The sequence below is a fragment of the Watersipora subatra genome, chromosome 6 (assembly GCF_963576615.1).
Source record: "Watersipora subatra chromosome 6, tzWatSuba1.1, whole genome shotgun sequence".
NCBI classification, from domain to species: domain Eukaryota; kingdom Metazoa; phylum Bryozoa; class Gymnolaemata; order Cheilostomatida; family Watersiporidae; genus Watersipora; species Watersipora subatra.
The window spans coordinates 10,292,953-10,318,841 of record NC_088713.1 but is presented as its reverse complement, the minus strand read 5'-3'; the positions used below and the strand labels follow the sequence as shown (position 1 = coordinate 10,318,841).

At 36.6% G+C, this 25,889-nt stretch overlaps 1 long non-coding RNA gene across 1 annotated transcript; it reads right to left on the bottom strand.

Moving 5' to 3' along the window:
* Positions 1-4,181: 4,181 nt before the first annotated feature.
* On the bottom strand, positions 4,182-23,608 carry LOC137398893 (uncharacterized). The gene is made up of 4 exons (XR_010979044.1): positions 23,510-23,608; positions 11,056-11,103; positions 6,482-6,533; positions 4,182-4,260 (listed from the first exon to the last, which is right to left on the bottom strand). It is a non-coding gene; the product is annotated as an uncharacterized lncRNA (long non-coding RNA).
* Positions 23,609-25,889: the final 2,281 nt, after the last annotated feature.

The window sequence follows — 25,889 nt, the reverse complement described above, 5'->3', positions numbered from 1 at the left end:
CTGATAGAAACATAATTGAACACTTTCAGTAGATCTGGCACTAACCTTTTTTGTTTGTAGTATAGAAAAATGCAAAGGAATTTCTACTTGTCGATTACAGAGCTCAAAATAAACTTTGAAAAATATACCAAATGACTCGATATTTACTGGTCATATGAATTATCATTTTGCTGAAAATGTATTGCTCTTCTCCTTCATTTTTTGCATTTGACTTTTACGCACTGCCACTGCAAAATAAGGAAACTGAATGGAACAGTATTTTACAGGAAACTACTCTTTACAACATTTACTCTTTTTAACATTTGATTTAACATATTTTAATTATAATTAAAACATTGCCTTATTACAGATATTGTATTGTACAAATCATAAACTTTTTATAACTATCTTTTATAGACTATCATAACTCTGAAGAGAATGAGCATCAAATGGGACTTGGTAATAGGCGAAATTGATTTTGCAATCCCTCCCTATCGTATTGGATCAACAATAAAAATTATATGATTAATCTGGTAAAGAGTAAACACATTATGTAACCATGATAAACTTACTTTAATGGAAATCACTAAAGGCTGGTTCACACTATATCACTGTGTGTCAGCATTTTTTTTTGGCGTTCATCATCGATTATGTGAACCATAAACTGATGGCATCAACGGAGCAACACGGCCACGCCGGGAATGTTTGCAACTGTCAAACTTTCCCGATTTTCTGCAGAGCATCGACGACCGCTTTTCAAATGCGAACCATGGATTTATTGATTTCCTTTTATGACTATTGCTGTGGAACTAGTATTTGACTTCAGTCACACAAAAGCAAAGATGTGTTTCCGCAAAAACTTAAGGGAAAAATTAGAACATCGCATCATTGTTGCAAACGCGGATGGGTTTGTGATAATTTGAACATCGCTATCATTGACAATCACTGAAGTTTGTGGCATCAATGCCGAAGTACGGCGACATACACTAATGTTACATGTAAAGTTGCCCCGATTTCAATATCGGAATCGGTATCGGTGCCAATATGGGTATTAAGTATCTGAATCGGTATCGGCCGATCTTTTCTTAAAAAATCGGACACTTCAGATACTTTTTACATATCAACTATTTAGCAGAAACCTGTATTTTAGCCTGCTACTTTGATAAAAAAATCATCAGCTGCAAGTTCCTTGCTTTTATCTAATGATTTCCAAGCCTGTCACACAATCTATTTCATGTCTATAGCCTAATAAACATCCACACAGCTGCGCAATATTTTGGCTTTCGTCAGGACGTAATCACCAAGTGCGGTATTTCCCAATTACAGCGATATGATTTGTTGCAGCCAATCACGAACAAGAGAACCATAACGAGCAACAAGAATGAGGTGTAATGTTCCTATTTACTAGCATTGTGAAAGTAATTTGATCAGTTGATGCATAAAGTTATCTATCTCGCTCTCTCTCTCTCTCTCGATCCGTGCGATGTGATGTATCGTATCGTTTGTATCGCATAAAATAACCTCAGTGGCTTATCGGTGTTTAGCCTGCCCTCCATCATCTGTAGCGTGGGAGTCCTTCAGGACGACTGGCTACATCGATAGTGATAGAAGATAAAGACGTCTCACTGAGATAATTGAATCACTAACGGTAATTAAAAGACGCATTTATTTGCTTTAGACTTGTACAGGCGCAGCAGTTCGTTCAGCAATAGAAGAAAGACTTCATTATTACAGAGAAAGATGTACCACTGACAGTAATTACCATTAATAATAACATATTTTAAGAAACATGGACTGTTTTGTTGTTAGATGCGCGGTATGTCAGTATATGAATATATATACATGTATATCTTTTTTCATAAATACAAACAAATAAATACATTAATATTTATATTTTCTTTGCATTATATTTATACTTGCATAATAAAATGAACAACTATCTATGCAACACAAAAGAATCTGAATTGGTATCTGAATCGGATTGTTTTTCATTAAGAATTGGTATATCGAATCAGTATCTGAATCGGCTGGTGAAATTAGAATCGGGGCATCTCTAGTTACATGCTCCGAAGCCTTGCCATATTCTTCTTCTTTGTAGCATGTAAATGACTTCAAGCATTGTAAATATTCTCTGTATATATTCAACGAAGTAGTGCATATGATGTAAACATCAATATTAGTATTATTGCATGAATCTTTGCAATCGGTGGTTGGATTTTCATCGACTTCATTGGTGGGGTATCCCCACGCAGCTGTTTTCAACATACGTGTTTCAAAATTATTATCGCCTAAATAAAAAGTATTAACTATTAACTAATTTAAAATTTTCTCACTTGTTCTGACATTGACTTTTGACCTTGGACACATTTTAATAGTGTTAGTCGCAATATAAAATATGTGCTCCGCTGTAGCTAAAAGCATCACAGGCTGATATAGAAAGAGCGGAGTTGTACGGCAATTTCTGTGTAGAAAGTAAATTCGCCAGCTACAAACAATTGGGAGTTGTGCAACCACTCCTGCGTATCATGTAAATACACCCTACTTATTCCTATGATCAAAACCATAACTTCAAAGCTGAAAAATTTATAGCATGTAAGATTATTGATAGTATGAAACAGCCATGCGTGTCGATCCTTCCGTTGGTTCTGACCAAAGTTACAAAATGAATGAAAAACTGAATTATTTGGGCAAAAGTCAGAGAATTGTCAGAGTTGTGCATGCACCCTAAAATTGTTGACGAAACGCTTTTAATTAGCTGAACAAATTATTAGTAAACATGTTTCTACCAGCATTCGCAATTTATATAGTTCGAGGAAACAAAAAATGCTCCTTCTCATTCTCTCTTCTCATCTGTGGTATTTTTATAGCATTAACTGATAGTAAATATTACAATGAATAATTTGATATTAAAATATATTTTTCATAGACCATGTTGATCAAAAGCTATGATGAAAAATCTTATGATGAATAATTTGATACTGAAATATCTTTTTTAGACCATGTGGTTCAAAAATTACGACGATTTATTAGGTTTAACCGAATACGTTACAAATAAACTGTATAAACTGTCGCTATAAATAAACTGCTTTATTGTAGTAAACTGGGAGTAAAAGAGTTAATTATGCTCATACTGATTACTCATAACAATCTCTCACTAATAACAACTGGATCGATTGAATAACAAGGAAATCATTCACTAATAAGACTAGCAAAATATGAATATTTCCAGCAAAACTTTAGTAAAGAAAACATTGAAATTGTTCCCATAGTTCAATTGATCAAAAACAACTGAATAAACTCGGTATAACCTTCGTTTTCTAGATAGCATTTTTTATAGCAGGAAGTCAGGCACTACTTAAGAGAGACAACAGTGTAAATGACGGTAACCATAAGAAACAAGACTTTTAATACCAAATTTACAATAACCAAGATAACCAGTCATAACTGACCACTAGGAATTTTAACCTTCTGAAATATGAGAAAAACAAGTTTGGACATAGAAATCAGCATGATGGACATACGTAAGCGTGGAAGAGTAAGATGTACTTTTTAACTATTTACTAGAATGGTAGCAAAAATGGTTTCATGATGAAACCATAATCAATAATGATGAGGTTGACAAAACACTCAATAAAAAGTCAGAAAACATAATAAGTTAATACCAGTTATAGAATATAACGGAAATGAAAATGAACTGTATACATGTATAACTTTATATGTACCAAGATTCTGTAAAGAAAAGATAGAACTGAAGAGTCAGTGATGCTATAGAATACACCATTTAGGACTATTTAGGTATAATCACAAAAAGCAGGCCAACAATGAATCACTAATAATTCAAAATGCAGATGTTTTTTTTTTCTTTTGGAGTTAGGGAGTGGAGTCATTGAAAGGATTAAAAGTACTAAAAGCTGTAATACACACGCTGGTGTTAGACACCAGTTTTTATGAAACCATATTTTATCGAACTAACCCTACATGAAAAGGATGGAAATAATTACAAGACCTATGAGGAGTAGTTGAGTAATTTTACTTGATTGCATGCACCTTTCTTTTGTGTACCAAATGGAATGAATGGAAAAAATGGAATATATAGGAGAATAGAAAAATTGAAATAGAAAATGGAAAAAAATGTCAGACTGGTTGTAAATCACAGAGCTCTGAATACTACTCAAAAAAGCTTACCATTGATTAATGACTCACCATTGATTGGTGATCTGTTATTATACGGCTGGAACTGTAATGGTCTTCTCCTTAAATGCTACATCTAGCTTTTACGCACTGCAAAACGAAGGAAATATGAGTGAAATGTATAAAAACTACTCGCAATATCTCATTCAAAGAAATTTTATATTTTACCTTATATTTAATCACGGATCACAACAATTGCCAAAGCACCATTACTTTCCAAGAATTATCAGTGCTATAAAGAAACTAGACTGTTACAAGTCAGAATGACCTTCGTGAGCAAAGACAAAATTTAGATAAATTTGAAATCCGCTCGACAAATTTGAATTTGACCGAAAAGCTAGGCACACAACTACGAAATTATTGTCATACATGAGCCCCACAAACATTACAGAGAAAAAGACAGGGTAATAGTGAAGCAGCTACAACTAGCATAGCAATTAACCAGTAAAAAAACAGACAAAAATGACAATGGATGTGGGGATAATCGTATTGGAAAGTCAACGAGAGAATGTTGGACTTCAATCAAGAATAGAAGTTGTCTGACCAATATGCGATGAAATTAAGTTTTTAATAGAAATGAAGCAGACACCTCCCAGCTTACCCTATAACCAACAAAAACAAGAAAAAGACACATCCAATGCACAATCTTTTTCGCAAATCAAGGAATGAGCCTCAGACATACGCAAAACAAAAGGGTTGTCTTACCAATACAAGATAAAAAATTAAAAATGGTAAACAGCACGAAAGCTAACTAAATAGTGATCACAAGTAATCATCAAATTCTATCAAGTTTCATACATTAATAAAACAGCATAGTCTTGCAGATATCAGAACAAACATTTTAAGAACATACTCAAGTACAAAGGAAAAAATAATTATGATCAATAATTATCACAAACCTGGCCGGAGCCAACAAGATTTACAAGATTTATAACCTACTGAACCTTTACAGGACTTAATCCACATGAAGTCATCAACTAATTAAAAGCAAGAACATTGTTTATAACATTTGATTCAGTTATTTTATTTACATTTAAAACATCGCTTCATTAGGGACATTGCATTGTACAAATCTGAGAATCGTTTGATATAATTTTAATAAAAACCTAAATGTCGAAACATGACAGGAACATACTTAACCAATAGCTTGACAACAACAAAAATCATCAAGAACAATCTTTATAACACTTTATTTAATGTAACACTAAAAAGTATGATTTTTTGTAATCAGAAACTTGCATAAAGATCATGGCATGATTCAAATTTGTAAACTTTCTCAAATTCTAGTAGGTTATAACATAGTATCTTTGCTATTTAAAACTCATAAAATTTTAGTCAATCAAAAGAGAGACATCCTTTGAACCGAAAACAATTCATGACGTCAAAATTAATTTCTATGTATGTTTTATATGCTTGTTTAAACCTTCCGCTGGGGACGTAATGACGGAAAAACCAGTACAAAACGTTTAACAATTTAGCAGTAATGTAAGTTGTTCACTTCACCAGTTCAACACTTAATGATGTGTCACAGTGACAAATAGACCTCAAATATGACCTCTCATTCAAAAACAATGTTATGTCATAATATCATGCAGCAAAAGTGCCGAAGCGCTAGGCTCGGCAGTTTATGTTCGCATAGAGTCGTGTCACGAGTCATTGCAAAAAAAGGCACTCGTCATGTTGTTTTGAAAATGCTAACCCTCAGTTGCACGATGCTTTTCAGAACAGTTTTGCCTGCAGCTTCTAGCAAAATTTGAACAGCAATGAACTCTTACGGCGACTGCTGGCAACTACCGGCAGTACTCCACACGAAGGTTCTTATTTCACCACAGTTAATCATGAAAATTTTTTCACCAGCTTAGATGTTGATGGTGTTTGTAGCGGTTTGCAGTAGTACAATCAAACACGGCGACCTCGTCCTATACACCGCATCGGCAAACAATAGATACCAAAAGAGATACAAGATAAAACTACAATGTCCTTCTTAATTGTACTTCACAATTGGATTCTCACACAGTGAAACAATGCTTTAGAAAAAACCAACAGCAAATAACTAACAGGAGGCAAGGAACAGACATAAAGGCAGAGTCAAGAAGCAAACCACCTGATTTTCCAGCAATTACAGATAACGCTAGGATCAACCATAACAATCAAAAGTCATAAGCTGGACAGACTTGGATGACATCAATAACTCTAATTCTAGCGCTTACAATTGTACTAATAGACAAGGCTAAAGAAAAACAAAAATATATCAAGCCATGTCACATGGCAAATGGTCCTAAATCTCAAACCCACAAAATAGAGGACTTACCTGGCACAATGTTGAGGCCAAACAAACTCCACTGAATGTAGCAACTTCGCACCTGCAAATATACAAGATAACATTGATACTAGATAACAAACCTTATTAATGTGCAAAGAGAATAATAGTTATGGAGAGATTACATCACATCTTTGATTGAAAGACTAACAAAGATAAATAAATACCTACAACAACTTTGAATCTGAAACTTCACAACTTGATAGAATAACAAATAAGCAAATCGATAAACAGAAGTTGATGAAAAACAGGGTATCAACACAATATTTAATCAATTTAATATTTAAAAACATTGAGTACTATCAACACAGCATTTAAGGAAGCCCATAGATGTGTGTCAGAATTGGCACACAAAAACAAAAGATTTTCAATCAATCACTTAAATCTTCATATTGAATTGGTTATTTAAATCAATGATTTAAATCGTCGAATTATATCATATTGTTGGCCAAAATCATGGTTTTTTTTTTCATTTTTGTCAAACTTTGCAACGATCAGTATTTTTTGACAAACAATCTTGTTTTGATGCATGTGTAACAAATCTGTAAGCACTCTTCTACCATGACTTAGCAAGTGTGATGTAGATAATTGACTGCGTGTGTAGTACAACGCAGTCAATTTTTAAAACACAATTTTTTAAACAAAAATATGTAACCGGCTACATAGTTCAGAAACTGGTAAGATGATAATTTTAGTTTGCATGATCAACAGCTTCGATTGTAATTTAAACTTTAAATTTAGGACCTATGAGTTTATTTAGAAATGTTGAAAGCAGGATTAATTGTGAGGTGGTAACTGTAAGTAGTACAGTTTTCCCTCACAACTCTGTTCAATAGTTGACAATTGTGATATCAAACTGTTATTGCAATCAGCTTAGGAGCAAACATTCTCAATTTCTGTTTTCATTTAATCAAAAATATGTCACCAGCTAAGTACTGCAGAAACTGGACAAATGATATTTGTATTTTGCATGATCAACAGCTTCGACCATAGAAAAAGTTCTACCCAATAACTTTAATTTGGCAGATTGAAGTTCTAGGTAAAAGAAAAAAACTCTTCTCATATCTTCAAGACAAATAAAATAGACTGATTCTGAATAATATTTAATTCCAGTCCAAACTTCTAATATTTTAATTTAATTTTAACATGTATATTATACTAAGTTTTTAATAATGTAGGATTTAATGGTATAGCAACTGGTTTTCAGCTTAGGGACAGCTTAAAATATACAGACACATCGCAGTCTGGATATTATAAAGCTATTATTGTTGCATAGCAAGTAATAAATGTGCAATCAGTACTTGTTCATTACAGTTTGTCTTTTTTCTCACAAGCTATTTGAGATGGCCAAATGTGATACTTATAACCTATTCTATTTAACATAACAAGCCAGTTTTGCTGCAAACTGTTGCAAACATATCAATAAGTGCAAATAGCTTTTAGGCAAGATTGTTAAATATAGTTATAAATGGAAAAAAACTTCAAAATTTAAAATAAAATAAAGAAAGATAAAAATTCCCGCAATTGTCAAAGCAGGGCACAAGCTATAATATAATCATAGGTGAATTGCAAGCGGTAAATATCAACTTGTAATGGTATTTCTTTATGCACATATATTAAGAGATTTACAAAAGGTTACAGGTAATGCCTGGTTCCCATATCGATTGCAAGACTCCGGCGATTGCGATGCCACAGGCAACTACCGGCGGTCCTCGGCGGTACCTGGCATGTAAGTTCCCATTTCACCGCTAATAGCCTGCAGCGCTGTTGCCGGTGCTTTGCGACGTATATGGGAACCAGGCTTAAAGGTTGACTTGCAACAAAATTCACATTACAGCTATTTGGTATCAAAAGATTCACCATGTCTTACTCTGTTGTGTTGTAGGTATCAAATACGTGGAAATGTGATTATCAGCTCTTAAAAGCTCAAAAACAAAAAGCCGCTGTAGATTGGAATCTGTTTATTTATCTGACGTAGTCATTCCAGTTTGGTTATCGTCTTGTCAGATATGTTCTCACGTGAATTGAAAAGTCAATAAAAAGCTTAATGTAAAACTTATCGTAGCACTGGTTTATGACAAACACTTCGGGTTTTACCAAAGACCCCATATCAAATATAGATGCTCACTACTTTACAGTTTTCTTTCGGCATTATTCAATCGTCAAGTCGTAATCTGATCATGTGACCCAATACTTCGCAAAGAAGTTTTGCAACTCTTTTCGATAATTACAGGTAACCAACAGGCTCGTGATGATTATCAGACAATGATATATACTCCTTTGAGGTAAGGTTAAAAAGTTTAACGATTTTGTACGGTAAGTTATAAGATATCAGTGCTAAAAATGACAGCATTACAATGACGATAAAATAGCCGCGTAAAAACCATAGACATGGTTTTATTGAATGCGCGAAGTATATTTGTGAAAATATTTCAACGAATGAGCTTGCATGAAAGTGTAAACAGAAACCATCCTGTAACAACTACGTCTCATTTGAGCCGTTTTGGAAAGCGAATCCAAACTACGGCTGTCTCGTGTGGCTGTGATTAACTGTTCGTTTTTTAGCTTTTAAGAGCTTGTAATCACATTTCCACATATTTGAGGCCTACAACAAAACAGACTAAGACGTGGTGAATCTTTTGATACCAAATAACTGTAATGTGATTTTTGCTGCAAGTCAACCTTTAAGTTAGCAGATTTATTGCATTTAAAAGGGTTTATGTTGCTCTGCTAAAAAGAGAGTGCAAAGTATAGGCAACATCGCTTTGCCCATAAAATGATTAAACTTATCTTCTCCATAATTGACGAGATATTTGAAACATGCGATACCATTCTCTATTTGAAAGCCATTTTAGTTGACCGCCACTATTATAATAAGGGAATGGTTAAAACATAAAACACTGTGGCATTCAAATGGAGGTTTTACGGCAAGTCAAGAATAATGCAGCAATTTGAGGTGTTAAAATGATTTATCATAACGCTGGGGTTAATGAGGGTCTAAACTGTTGCAGGTGACAATCACTAGTGTTACATGCTACTAATTTATGTCGTATTTTTCGTTTTTGTAGCATGTAATTGGTTTCAAATGTTGCATATTTAATTCTTCAAAATGATTCAAACCTCCGAATAAAAGGATGTTTAAAACCATTGTATCAACAACGAAGGACTGCGTATGTTGTAAACATCAATGTTCATATTATTGCACGAATCTTTGCAATTGGAGGTTGGTTGGAGGTTGGAGGTTGGAGGATTGGAGGTTGTCTTCACTGATGACGTCCTTCCAGCATCTCTACGCAGCTCTGTTTTCAATGCACATTCTTTAAAAATATTAGCTCCGAAATGAAAAATATATTAACTGTGAATTTGAAAGACAAATTTCCCACACGGTTTTGACATTGACAATTGAACTTAGACACTTTTTAATTGTGTCTGCCGCGATATAAAATTTGCGCCCCCCTGTAGCTAAAAGGGCAACAGGCCAATATAGAAAACTCGAAGTTGTGCGACAGTTGTTCTTCGTAGCATGTAAACTCATCACCCACGAACAACTGTGAGTTGTGTGACAAATCATGTGTATCATGTAAATATGTCTTCCTCATTGCTACAAAACCACAACTTCGAAGCCCAACAATTTGTAGGGTGTACTCACTAGTAATTGATTCTACAACCATTTAACTATCCTATGGAATCAACAATATGATGTGATAAATATTCAGGTAGGGTGTAAACCGGTTATGTAACCATGAAAAGATTACTCTGATGATGATCGCTAATCTAACATTTGGAGAGTCAACAACAGTTAAACACTTGCTGGGAGATTATTACATAACAGTTGAAGCTCTGACACCAAACAATATGGCAGATTATAAATGTCCCAAACTGAACAACAGCAATACGCTATTAGAATGTGAGAGGCGGATACGCTGTCTGTTGCTTCTTGTCTATCACGGACCACGGGAAACAATAACAAGTGTATATGGATCTGCTTACTAATATTTTGCATTAATTTTAGCTAATGTAATATTGGCAATCTAGAAGACAAGCTCTAACCTAACTCAAACACTACATGCTATTAACTTGTTTGCAACCATCGCAAATTGACTCGCGGATGTTTATCTTAGCTAGGCTACCAACGCAAGTTATCTCACCTTGGAAATTTACCCATTTCATGCACAGTTATTTCTAAGTTATAGAAAAAAATTTTTAATCAGTTACGAAGAAAAATTTGTAGCATAACGGAAATACTTACAACTTATGTCTCAATGATATCTCTGGCAACAGTTATAACCAAAATAATAAACCTATGTCAACGTTTTCCTTAAACTAGAAATCATCATGGCGACTTAAAATTTTATGGTTCACGATTAAATTTTTTTGACTCCAGCAATGAATATGCAGATTCCGAAAAGGTAAGACCGTAAAAGAGTGCATAAATCAAATTATAACATTATTTTCTGTTTCAAAGTTTTTATTAGCTTTTAATTTCGTCAACTTGAATCGTAGTGGTCGAACAACAATGCCCTCTTTAGGTAGCCATCCATAAGCAGACTAAAGTTATCATTCGCCTTTGATCGTTCACCATTCATATTGGTTCTTAGAGCTGTCTCTGATGTCTGAAAAGTCAAGAACAGTGTTATTGAACATACCTATTTTTATTAATTGAAACATGTTTATGACAGTTTATTTGAGTTATATTGGCATGTAGATTTGCTAGGTTTTGGTTTGAAGGATGATACTCAAGTGGAAAAGCTTAAAATTAGAGTTTCGTGAGTTTTGCGTTCATGACTGACTATTATATATAAAAAAATTATTTCTATCTTTGTATTGTATGCAGCAAAACAATAGTTTTAGCTGAATTACTTATATTTTTACCATTTTCATTGAGAAATTCTAACTTTGTTTCGGCAAGTAAAGGTTTTTGAAAATCAGAATTTTTCTAACACTACCTTTGTTGAGACACATGTCTACATGTAAGTAATATGAAGTCTCTATCTAAATTTTATACCATTTGAAATAAGTGGCTTGGCTGGTTAGTTTGAAAATTGAATGGGTAACTTATCTCAATTCAGTTTCTTGTATTAGTAAGTTAAATTATAGCATTTTTTGAGAAATGACGGGTATTTAAAGTAGACCATGTAAAAGTTAGTCGGTTGTGAATGAGTTAACTAGAAAGCAATAGTAACTTGGAGAGTTTACAACATTAATAATGATAATAACACTAATAATGATATATATGTAGATAAAACTTACTTCACCACAAGATAACATACAGAGACAAACCATGTTAGGAAATTTGGTAAAAATGTTTCAAAGAAAAAAGGACGCAGCTAGACAAGATGTCATGTAGCCTGTGAGACCAGAAGTAACCAGCAAAACAACACCACCCTTGTACAGTAATACCTAATGATACGAGTGTTATGCTTTTTAGGACTGGAGCTTGTCTGTCTGTCTATTCACCAGTATCTCAAATCAATTTTCGCATATGACATAACGAAATAGAATGAATTCCGAGCCACACCCTCTGACACTGATAATTTTATAGTTACAATATACTATGAACTTTGTATAACAAGAAAAGACAGGCAAACATTAAATTGAAAACAAATTCGAAACGGATGTTTTTCTTTCCGAGTTAGGGAGGGAAGTTTCTGAAAGCTCTAAAAGTAACAATGCTGTACTCATTAATATTATACACCAATTTTTCTCAGATCATACCCTTTCAACACGATCATGCAAGAAAAAGCTGACTAACTAACAAAAATGCGGATAGAAACAGAATTGAACACTTTCAGTAGATCTGGCACTAACCTTTTTGTTTGTACTAAAGAAAAATGCAAAGGAATTTCTACTTGCTGTTGATTACAAAGCTCCAAATAAACTTTGGAAAATGCACCAAATGACTCGATGTTTACTGGCGATATGAATTATCATTTTGCTGAAAATGTACTGTTTTTCTCCTTAATTTCTGCATCTGAATTTTACGCACTGTCACTGCAAAATAAGGAAACTGTGAATGGAACAGTATTTACTCTGTTTGGAAACTACTCTTTACAAGATATAACATTTGATTTAAAATATTTTATTTATGATTAAAACATTGCTTTATTACAGACATTGCATTGTACAAATCATAGACTTTTTGACATCATTTTTTATAAACCTAAATGCTGGTATACGGCAGGAGCATATGTAAGAAATACTGCTAATCTTATTTTGAGTTATTGCCTTTTAGTAGAATGGGTTGTAAGACTACCCATTTGCAAGCAAAAGCATTGGCATTTCACCTTCAGACTGAAAGTCGTTTCATCAGCAGCCATACAAAGTTTTAGAACTAGGTTTTTTGAGTTTTGCTGTCACAGGGATCAAAATCAACCATTAAAAGCATAAGACAGCTAAAGCCAGTTGTTATTGAACAAATGACAGCTGTAATAGCATGACAAATCGAGAACACCAAAAATGGCGAATTCTGCTCAACAACGGATGCTAAGCAATAGACCAACACAAAACAAGGATGCTAAGCAATGGACCAACACAAAACAAACTAAAATCGCCAGTGACACCTACAAATCTCAACTAGTCAAAGGAGCTAAATGTTCAGCCTAGTAGCCTACAGTCCATGCAGTTTACTCAAAGAAGTAGCATGCATTGAAGACAAAAGAAAAGAGTGCATAAACAACTCCTCGACTCATTGATAGACCTGTCAGTATGACAAGTACAGCGCCAGTTGACAATTACTGACAGAGATTAATTGTAGACTAGAAGCCATAACCGCATAGAGCTGAGTACACAAACGATATAATCATCTTTACTTGAGCTATTGAAAACAATATAAAAAGTGGTTAGTTTTCTACTTTCTCCTAATAAATAGAGTCATAGATACTCTAAAAGTTTGATGTTTGATACAGTTGGAAGATCACTCCTCTAAAATGCTTGTATTTTCAAAGCATAAAAATACTAGCCAGTATGTAAATCGATATCACGCTGCATAGTGCCAACCTTTGCTGAAATTTTTCCCGTGAGCTGATGTTGAGATAATTATCTCAACATGGAGCTAGCTCTGCTCAATCAGAACTTCATTGCTCGTGAGGTGCAATTTGATTGGTTGTTCTTGCCAGAAAATGCAATGCTCTGGCTGCTACTTTGTTTGCATCAGCTTTATTTGCTGCTACTTTGATCCAACGGACAGCAAAATCGTTTTGCTATTTTGTTACAATTAAAACATCATCAAAATGAACACTGAATTGTTCATAGATTTACTAAGAGCACACCCAGTCCTGTATGACACGAAACACAAGAATTACAAAGATACTCCGTTAAAACCAACATTTGGAAGCTAATCGTTGCGCAGGTTTACCATCTTGAGAATGGTAAATATTTGTTATATTCGAAATTGAAAACTGCTACCAAGTAAATAATATATAAAAATGATTAAATATTATCATTAAAAATATATGAATTTCTTTTTGCTGATGTCTTGTAGTGCAAAATTCGTGAAAGTGAGATAAGCCTAACAAAAACAGAAGTCATATACGTTGTTGTCTAGAAGGTTCCATATTTACGTAATCTTATTAGTAAGTTCGGAATAACTGGTGTCACGGAATTTTAGCGGCTGTGTGCGAGCGTGCACGCATTATCACTCGATGGTGTGTTTGGGCACTCGCCAGTGATATCTCTGCGCTCCTCACGATGCACACTGTAAAATCGCCAAGTGTGTTTTGGCCTTTAGCCTTATAACTCAACCCTGTCCAGGTTGAACACGGTATTTTAAGTCTAAGTGTGACACAAATAATTTGACTTAAATGAGCAGATTTGTCTAGATGGGCTAATGATCGGCATTGCATCTTACACAAATGGTGTCAAAATCTGCAAACTATGATTATGCAAAATAACTTACTGCTTGTATGTCATTAAAACATATAATTCACATATATACGTGGATACATACTGTGAAGTTCTTAAAACTTCACTTATAAAAAGCGGCAACAACTGTGCTGACTAGAAGAGAATAAGGCTTCTACTGGTGATGCTTTAATTGTGTAACTTTATTACTATATGTATCTAACATCAGCATCTGCCGTGAAGTCTGTAATAGACGATATTAAGATAAAACTACAAGTTAACCTTGATAGAATTAAATGCAATTACATGATATAATTAGCACAATAATAAAACATATGAATGAATGTATGATTTAAGCCAAATAATAACAATAATATTCAAGAAAGTATAGAAATATGCATATGCAGTTGACTGACCTTTTGCCTCCAATGTCAGGCACATTGTTGAATATAAGCTGAATATAGAGTAATGAAATATGATCGAAGCAAAATATTGATGTGTTGATTGCATGAAGGCAAACAGTAAACTAACTAAGAAAGAGCAAAAACTGCTGATCTGGTTGTACGGTGTTGTGACATGGTGTTTTCTCTAAATTTTATTGGTGTGTGTTACATCCGGCCATATTTATGAATCAATTGGGACCGGACACGCCACGCCACAAAGGTCAGGGGTTGGCTTGACCACCCACTGGCAGCAATAAAAAATGAGGACAAAGGCATGACGTCTGTGGAGCCATCTCAGGTCAAATATTTCCTTCACACTCCCACCTTAATTTTGGCAAAATTAACCAGATCGAAAAGTTGTAAGAATATTGTACTACTGCTACAGTTGAGATATTATAGCTACTAAACTACTACTATATGCTATAATAGACTATCTATATTACCATGTGCACCACTGCTCACAACTAGTCACGTTTTGCAGGGAGGAGAAGCACCAGTTTTTGAACTGGCCTTTCCAGTACAGAAGCTGCCTCCATTTGTTTCCCCTTCCTATCTAGCATCTTATTCGTGAGACGAATCTTTACACGCCTCACTAGATTATCTTTCCCTGGGAAAGTTTCCTCGATCACCCCTGTCCGCCATTGATTCCTGGGAGCGTTGTCATCGGTCAGCAAAACAATGTCACCTTCGACTAGGTTCTGGCACTTGCTTTGCCATTTTTGGCGAGTGTCTAGTGTGCAAAGATAGTCTACCTTCCATTGTTCCCAAAATATGTTTGCGAATTGCTGTACCTTCCGCCATTGTTTTCTGCCATAGATTTCTTGGTTGTCAAAGTCTCCTGGCGTGGTTGATAAGGTTTGAGGTTTGGCTGTCAAAAGGTGATTTGGAGTGATAAATGTTTCTGATGGGTTGGTTAAATTGTCGGTCGCCAGTGGTCGACTATTGACTGTATACATCGCTTCATAGAAGGCGGTTCGAAGGCTGGGGGTGTCTAATCGTCCTTTGAAGGTTTGTGTCATACCATTTAGCACAGCCTTGACAGTTTTAATGCTCCGCTCCCACAGGCCTCCTGTGTGACTAGCAGAGGGAGCGTTGAACTTGAATTTGATCATGTCATCTTTGACCTTATTTCTAGCTTCTTGGCTGATACATTCCAGCTGTTTCTCTAGTTCATTTCTGGCGCCTATGAAATTAGTGCCTTGGTCGCAGTATATAGTACTCACTGGACCTCGTATGCACATAAAGCACCTCAAAGCGTTCAAAAAGGCGTCGGTGGACATTTGTTCTAGAAGCTCAATGTGTATGCCCTTAGAATATAGGCAAACGAAAATAAGACCCCATCGTTTTGCTTCTGTTCTCCTGTCTTTCACCGTGTAGGGCCCAAAGCAGTCGATTCCAACGTGAGTAAATGGGTATCCAGGTTCTGTTCTTTCTTTGGGCAGGTCACCCATCTGCTGGTCTGCGGTCTTTCCTCTAAGTCTCTTACAGACCACGCATTCGTATATGGCGTCCTTGACTAGCTTATTTCCTCGAATGACCCAATAACCAGCTCCTCTTAGAGCTCCGAGGGTTGTTGTTCTCCCTTGATGATATACTTTTTGATGGTAATATCTTACTAAAAGCTTGGCTATGTGGGTGTTCTTGGGTATTATGAGTGGGTGTCTTTCTGGAAGACTTAGGGCAGTCAAATTTTTTGCCCTCCCACCAATACGCAGTAGTTGGTCGGGGTCTAGATATGGATTCAGTTTGGCAATGCTACTCTGTTTCCAGGTAGTTCCTTTGTTGATGTGTTTGATGTCTTGCTCATAGGCTTCAAGTTGTGCCATTTTTATGATGACTTTCTCGGTTTCTTTTAGGTCATCCACAGTGAGTATAGGCTTCTTCCAACATTTATTCGATATCATTTTTTTACAGTTTGCTATGGCTCGAACGAGGCTTTTCCAGGAGCTGAACTTGCTGAAGATGTTTTCTGCAACTTTCATTTCTTTAGACTGGCATTGCAGAGCTGTCTTGACATGCTTTAGTTCAGGGTCTTCATCTGCAACTTGTTGATAATCTGTTTGATTTCCAGACAGGGGTGTAATGTTCAAAGTTTGCAGAAACTCAGGACCTTCCCACCACCTAAATTGCTGCAAATCTTTTACACGGGATCCTCGAGAAACTATGTCAGCAGGGTTCATTGATCCTGCGATGAAGAACCATTGATCGGGGTGAGACAGACTGCGTATCTCCTTTACTCGGTTGGCTACGAACATGTGGTAGCGTGCATTGCTATTTTTTATTCTTCCTAGTGTGATTTGGGAATCTGACCAGAAGAACTCTGCATCAAAGTCCATCTGTAGCTCTGATCGGAGCACATTGCTCAAGTGTCTGCCTCAACTGCGGCCTGCAGCTCTAGACGAGGCACAGTCATTGTAGACTTCAGCGGCACAACTCTGGATTTTGCAATGAGCAATGCTACATGTACCTGTTGTTGTTTGTTGGTGAATCTTACATATGAACAAGCTCCGTAGCCAGACAGACTGCCATCGCAGAAGTGATGGAGTTCTGTGCGAGCTATTTCACCAAATTCAGGTGGTTTTATACACCTGCTAATCTTTAGCTTTTCCAAGTCGGAGAGCGATTCCATCCAGGTCATCCACTCGGTCTTAATATCAGAGGGAACTTCTTCATCCTACTCAACTGAGCTTTGACAGGCCTTTTGCATGATGTTTTTGCCGAGCAATGTGAAGGGAGCCAGTAGTCCAAGTGGGTCATATAGTTGCGAAATGACCGAAAGTATTCCTCTTTTAGTGAAAGGCTTAGTTGTCATGCTATTTTTAAACATGATGGTGTCGCTATTGGAGCACCACTCAATGCCTAGTGTCCTTTCTGTTGGCAGCTTGTCTTTCAGGAGGTCTAATCCTTGTACCTCGCTTGCTCTCTCAGAAATAGGGATTGTGTTTAATAGCTTTCGACTGTTGCTGACAAATTTGTGTAGTCTTAGGTTGGCACTGCTACATACCTCTATCGTGTCCTTTACAAGCTTTATGGCGTCTTCGATTGCTTCGGTGCTCATGATGCCGTCGTCGACATAGAAGTTTTCAGTAATAAACTTCCAGGCTTCTGGTTTGTCTTCTTTGTGTTCAGAGGCAATTTTTCGGAGTGCAAAAGTAGCTACTCCTGGTGAAGAGGTAGCTCCAAACAAGTGACGTGTCATCCTATATTCCACGATCTGTTCTGTAGCGTCATCTATCCACAGAAACCGCAAGAAATCGCGGTGTTCTGGTGCTACGATGAAGTTATGGAACATTTTCTGCACGTCACATGACAGTGCTATGGTATTCTGGCGAAACCTTAGTAAGATTCCAACTAAGTTGTTCATCTGATCGGGTCCAGTCAGCAATAACTCATTAAGCGACTTGCCCATATGTTTTGCGCTAGCGTCGAAAACGATGCGCAGTTTTTTCTTCTTGGGATGGTACACTCCGAAATGAGGAATGTACCATGTTTCCTTATCTTTGGTGTTGCTGGGTGCTAACTCAGCATGGTTGTTGGAGATCAACTCTTTCATGAAGGTGCAGTATTCTGCTTTGTATGCCTCGTCCTTCCTGAAACGTTTTAGCAACTGTTCAAATCGTCTTTCAGCTTGTATCTTATTATTGGGAAGCTGTGGTTCTTCTTTAAAGGGCAATGGCAGACTAACAGATCCGTTTTCCAATTTTGTCAGGCCATCATTTAACAACTCTAAAAACTTCATATCATTTTGTGACATCCTGGACAGATTGTGTTCTTCTTTGCTGAGAGCTGTGGTGTGCACATGCTGAACATGATTGCACTCGGAGACTTGACCACATAGCGTCCAGCCGAATAATGTTTTGATTGCAAAGGGTAGGCCATCGGCGCCTGAGATTGTTTCTCTTGGCATGAGTGCCTGTGAGCAATCAGTGCCAATAAGTAGTGCAACAGGAATGTCGAGCTTTGGAGGTAGATTTCTTTCTATTGACCGAAGGTGTGGCATATTTCGTACATGGTTCCTGTTTGGAATCTGTGCCCTATTGCATGGTATATCATCCTGCTCATAAGCTGATATCTTTAGCTGTTCAAGGTTGGCAGCTCCAAAGCCTTTCAACAGTAAATTATAGCGCTTCAGTTTTTTTGTCGTCTCTCCATTTAGTGTGCGAATCGTGACGTCTTCTTGGGTATAAGGGGGAGTTATTTTCTCGGCTATATCTTTGCTGATGAAACTGGCATCTGACTGGCTATCTAACAGCGCGTATACTAGCTCTTGTTTGTTGTTATGTGTAACAAAGACGGGCACAATCATACTGAGGAGCTTCTGTGACTGTTGCTTTATTGCATTGGCATTTAGTGCCTTGGGTTTGCCATCAGTTCTCTCATTCGAATCATCTTTCTTGTCGGCGCTTGAGCCTTTTGTGTCATTTTCAGCTGTAGACTTGTCTCGGGGAATGAAATGAAAGGCTGTTGGATGAGTGTTGTTGCATGTGTTACATGTCACATTACTTTTACATTCTTTCTTGTGGTGACCCGAGTTTAAACATTGGAAGCATAGTTTATTTTCAGTAACAAAGCTACACTTATCCTTGTACGGTAGTTTGGTAAGTGATCGGCACTCGGTAGTTTTGTGTCTTCCTTTTTTGCAATACAAACAATTTGTGGCGGCTTGAGTGCTAGTTTGATGCGCGTTGATTTGGCTTGTTTTGGCTGGAGCTTCACCGAATTGCCTTTTGCCTTTTGAGGCACCTTCTGAGCTTCTCTGACCTTGTCGCGTTTTATTGTGATAGGCGTCTGCTGAGTCATTCTTTCCTTTGTAGTTTGCAGATTCTCCAGATTCTCGCAAGGAGTTGTTACTTACTTTAGCTTGAAAAGCTACAAAAGATGCGTATCTAGAAAAAGGCGGGAAGCCTTGCTTTTCTTCTTCTTCTGTTACGATTGTCAGCCAGCGGTTAGCAACCCATTCGGGCAGGCATTTGATAAACTTTTTGTTTTCTCTTTTGTCGCTCAAGACCTTCAGATTGTTGAGGGATGACTGTGCTGCTACACACTGCTTTAGAAATATAGAGTACTTTTTCAGAGCATCCTTGTCAAACTTGCCAATTTTAGGCCAGCTTTCTAGTTTGTCACGAAAGCCGTCTTCTACAAGATCGGGCCTTCCAAACTCCTCATCCAAGGTTTGCAAGGCTTCTTGGTAGGCATCTTCCGTCTGTAGGCGGAAGTATCCACTTATTGTTTCTTTAGCTTCACCGTCAACGTATTTTCTGAGCCTATGGAGCTTCTCTATTGGCGATCCAGCCCTTGCACCAATTAGATAATTGTAGGCTACACGCCAGTCCGCGTATTGTAGTGGGTCACCTGTGAATACTCCAGGCTCAGGTGGGGCAATCAGTGATATGTGCATGTGATCTGTTATTGCTTTGGCTACTTCAGCCGGGTGTGATTCTGTCATTGAACTTTGATAAGGTGAGCCGTTGGGAACATAAGGATATGGTTTTGTCACAAGTGATGGTGTTTTGGGTATGAATGCCTGAGCACTCGGTGTTGAGATTATAGGTGCACCTGCCTGTGGGGCATGTAAAGGTGCCGCATATGCAGACACTGTCTGTGTTGGTTGAACGTGTGTGGGCCATGTATGTGTTTGCTGTACATGTGTTGATACTGTGGGCATGAGTGCTGCATGTGCTAATTCTACCGGTGGAGATGCTGCAGATGTGGGTACTGTACTTGTTTGTAGTTCTCGTGTAGAAGCTGCGAGTGTTGATCGTACATGTGGGGGCGCTGCAAGTGTGGACACTGTACTTGCTTGTTGTACTTGTGCAGGCGCTGCATGTGTGGACACTGTGCTTGCTTGTTGTACTTGTGCAGTCACTGCATGTGCTGATTGTGTTGAAGTGTGGATGCTAGGTGAGCTAAAGCGTCGCATATCTACTGGGGAAGTTGTCTGCTGTTGCAACAAGGTTTGCATGCGTGCTCTACGGGCTTCCATCATGGCTGTCATTACCTTCATATCCTCTTCTAACTTCCTTCTTGATTCTTCTACGGCTTGTTCTAATTCCTGTACTCTTCTTTCTTCCTCTCTATCATGCATTTCCTCCTCCCTTCTCCTAGTACCGTACTCAAACATAATGTTTACATCAGCCCTGTACTGTTCATAGAGCGCTGTTACATTTACATCAGGTTGAACTTCTGATGCTTTCTGTAGTTCATTAATTTGGGAGTGAATAACTGCTGTGTTTTTATCTAAATCTGTGAGAAAAACTTCAACAGTTTGATAAAGCTGACTGTCAGCATGTCTCAAAAACTCTTCATTTTTGTGTAGTTGTTCACTCATGCTTTGAAGGAGTGAGTGCGATAATTCTAAACATCTATTTTCTCTGGCTTTTAAAGACAGCTTTGTTTTGCGCTGCGAGCGTCGTTGCTGGTCAGCGCCTACTATACTATCTGCAGCATTGCTAGCGCTTACTGGATTTTCATCTAACAATTCGCTTTGACTAACGACAGCAACTAATATTTCACTTTGACCAGAGTCATCAATTTGCTCAGTGTTTTGGCTTGGCTCACTGAGTTGATCTGAATCAAGACCATTACCAGACATTTTAGCTGATTAGCAACACAATTTTAAACTTGTGCGCACTGCCTAATTGCTATTAGATAGGAATGCTATACTATTACAGCCAAACTTCAATAACTCAATAACTAGCACTGTCTACTTCCTGCAAAGGTGGTTGTAAACAAATTTGTATGATACGCGCTATTGTTAGCTTGTTTTAGTCAAACAGAGCTATATCTCATATCTTAACCAACTGATGGGCTAATGAGTGACCAGTGAACAATGCCTAATGCACTACTGTCGTCTGATTAAAGGCTATCCTATTTAATGGAAAATTAACCTACACGTATACGTACATGAGCGATGACCCTGGGTCTCTATAAAAACTGCTGCCAGCAGAAGGGCCAAGCTGAACCTTTCTAACGTTTACCGGCGCAGCCAACCAGTCCCAAACTGGACCGTCAATATGACAAAATGTATGCACACACCGAAGACTAAAGGTGAGCGTTTTTCTAGAGTGTCACAAATTTGTACAACCAGCTCAGCTTACATAAGTAGCAAATGATATAACAAAAGGTCAAAGCAGATATCCAATTCCAAAATGAAGTCAACATGCACGTATTTATGTAAATGCTGTAATGAGGCAAGGTTAGACAACTCACACTGTTTTGTTGTAAAGGAATGCTAATAATCAATTACTTAGCTTCCAATCCTGTGGTCCTCGATTCCAGCTTGCTTGCATGTAAATAACGATAGTTACGGTTCATTGACTACGTGTGTATCGTACGGTAAGAGTAATTTCGTTTAGTGAATGAAGAGATTGTCCTATTGCTAAATGACAATGTCCTGCTTTGGGTGACGATGATGTCCTTTGGTGGGCGACGAAGATGTCCTATAGTGGGTGACGAAGATGTCCTATAGTGGGTGACGAAGATGTCCTTTGGTGGGTGACGAAGATGTCCTATAGTGGGTGACGAAGATGTCCTATAGTGGGTGACGAAGATGTCCTTTGTTGGGTGACGAAGTTGTCCTTTGGTGGGTGACGAAGATGTCCTATAGTGGGTGACGAAGATGTCCTATGTTGGGTGACGAAGTTGTCCTCTTCTCTTTGGATAAGACTTCACTGTGAAGTTCTTAAAACTTCACTTATAAAAAGCGGCAACAACTGTGCTGACTAGAAGAGAATAAGGCTTCTACTGGTGATGCTTTAATTGTGTAACTTTATTACTATATGTATCTAACATCAGCATCTGCCGTGAAGTCTGTAATAGACGATATTAAGATAAAACTACAAGTTAACCTTGATAGAATTAAATGCAATTACATGATATAATTAGCACAATAATAAAACATATGAATGAATGTATGATTTAAGCCAAATAATAACAATAATATTCAAGAAAGTATAGAAATATGCATATGCAGTTGACTGACCTTTTGCCTCCAATGTCAGGCACATTGTTGAATATAAGCTGAATATAGAGTACTGAAATATGATCGAAGCAAAATATTGATGTGTTGATTGCATGAAGGCAAACAGTAAACTAACTAAGAAAGAGCAAAAACTGCTGATCTGGTTGTACGGTGTTGTGACATGGTGTTTTCTCTAAATTTTATTGGTGTGTGTTACATCCGGCCATATTTATGAATCAATTGGGACCGGACACGCCACGCCACAAAGGTCAGGGGTTGGCTTGACCACCCACTGGCAGCAATAAAAAATGAGGACAAAGGCATGACGTCTGTGGAGCCATCTCAGGTCAAATATTTCCTTCACACATACAGTGCAGAAACAAATGAGGTGTTGACGTGGTAGTTACCCCATGATAAACTAAAACACAAGCAGCAATAAATACCATTGTTGCCTAAATAAAAAAATGAATAGCACACAAACTTCTAGATACTGCTTACAAGTGGTTGATTGCAGAACAACACGCTTGCTGTATTAAAACTAGGCTATTCCTAGACAGTACTCGAAACTTGATGAAATTCCGAGATAGGCATACTGATGAGTCTACAACAAGTAATGAACCCAAGTATTCAGTCAGTCTTTCCATGACTCAAGCTTCCAGTCTTTTCATAATAGTGACCTAACACATAGTTCAAAGTTAGTTAAAACCAGATAGAGCTTGGTTGCTAAATAAATATACTATCTATAAATTACTAGCAAGCTTTAAAACGCTGACTTACATTTTTTCCCTGCCTGCTTCGTAAGAAGTTTGGCTGCAAACAACCCCCATACTATGCTTTACATGTGCAGAAGTCTAGATATTACTCCAGTAGTAGCTGATTAAGCAGTAACTGACGACAATTACTTTACGCCAAGTCGTGCCGTGAAAGCAGTTGTATTTGAATGTGATTGGCTACTTCACCATGGCTAGATGTAAAGGACCTCCCATATAGTTCATTGGCCAAACACAGCAGTGATAAATACTTTGTTATCCCATGCGTAGTCGTTTAATAGTACAAAAACCTTTGTCCTATCAGAGCTTATCTAGTGCAATGAACTAACAAACAGGAAGTAGGGATTCACACTAAGCATTTAACTGGGTTATCTAATTGGTAGTTTTTGACACTCAAATATATCTCTTGCTACATATCATCCAAAAGAGCTTTGATAATTTTGTGTCTATCATATTGCATGATGTTCAATATTAATGTTAGTAGCAATTATTTCGCTGCAAAAAAAGCCTTAGTTTATAAAATGATACAAGGCAAGCTTAGTTTATATTTCTCGAATAATCATTTCCTCTTATGCTCATTAAGCCAACTTTATCTCGTAACGTTTGTAAATTTATGCTAAGAGCATACAGTTTGGTTTTGAGATTAATACAGCTAATACGGACAAGAAAAAACTGGTTATGTTATAATGTATAGATTGATCAAATGTTTGACTCTGGTACATGGCAGCAATTCAGCATTTGTGTATAAACTATGATAATTATTTATATGCAAGGCCTTAAATATACAATTGAAATGCATCTTGTTGATTAAATCAAAATTAAGATCATTTATTCGAATTGTTAACATGTAGGTAAATTAATTAATAATTAGTTAAAAATATTAAATACTTTTTAATACTTTTTAATACTTTTAACTCATTCACAAATTTAAAGCGCCAATATTATTTCCATCTTAGGTAGATGTAATGATGAGTGTACTAATTTGGTCATAACTTTTGCCAAAGACAACATTGAAACATATTTGTACGTGTGTCTGACTGGCCAAAAGAATTTCTTTCTACTAAATCAAAGATTTTATAATTTAAAAATAGCAATACAGTGTGTAGGTAAAATTCAGAGGCGGGATAACTCTCGTTGGGTGCTCTAAGATAACTAACGTTAGACAGCTCTAAGAATCGATATGATCCGATTGAAAGTGAATGATAACTTTAGTCTGATTACGGCTGACTGCCTAAAATCTGCATTTTTGATAATTAGAAATTCCACTGTCATACAGCCCACGACCAAAGTGATATTGGAAAAAAAAAGAAAGGGTACCGATTAATGAGAAATGCAATATTAGCAGTCAAATGGCACTGCAGTGCAATAGGATAACTGCAATGGTAGCTGTAATGTACTGGGTGTGGGTGTTATTATATACAACAAACAGCAATAATGAAAGGAAAAAATTATGTTTATATCTCACCCCCTGCAATTGGAGAAATGCAGTATTGGCCAATATTAGAAGTAAAATGCACTGATATTATTAGAATAACCAAAATTATCAATATAGTAATAATATAAAACCAATGCGCAATTTTGTTTACATTTCAAAACATCATAGCTAGCAATATCAAGAAGTTGTGATATTTATATAGATTTTTTGAAAATCTATACTATGTAGTCATTGTTCTGTAGTCATCCAAACTTATAATTAAATATTGTAACAACTTCATAAAGATCGTTAGAAAAAAAATCATAGTCATTTCCTTTACTTACATCGCGTTGGACATCAATTAGAATACCAAAGCACCTAAGAGTGTCTAAAATGTCACGTACTTTGGAATCGGCAAAACGAAACGATTTCACCACTCCTACTTTAATTACAGAAACCTTCAGCAATTCGACAATGCTATAGACCGGTGAAATATGCATGTTATTTTTTCGTGAAATGCACACGACTTAATCGTTCTATTCTCTGTCGCTCAGCGTTTCAATTTCCGGTTTTAACTTTTATTAAATCAAGCTTGTCAAGCGTTTTGTGAAGAATTTCAGACAAACTAATTTGTCTATTTGTGTATAATCCATTCAGATGGGTAAGTTTTAAGATATGTTCAACAATTTACAAAGGCTTGGTAATACATGTATATTTGAATAAGTTTATATGTGTTTTGTATTGTTATTATACTTTAACGACTTTACAAAACGATGGTTAAATTGGTTGATGAGATTTTAAAACAAGGGTTCGTCTCATTGTTAATGAATAATTTTGGTAAGTTGTGTGCACATGCATTTATCATAAAAACTCTCAAACATTGCATCCGTTCGTTTGGTCGTGGGAAAACTTTGAAGCATTAAACAAAAAATTCAATTTGATTTATGCGGTCTTTTACTGTCTTAGCATTTCT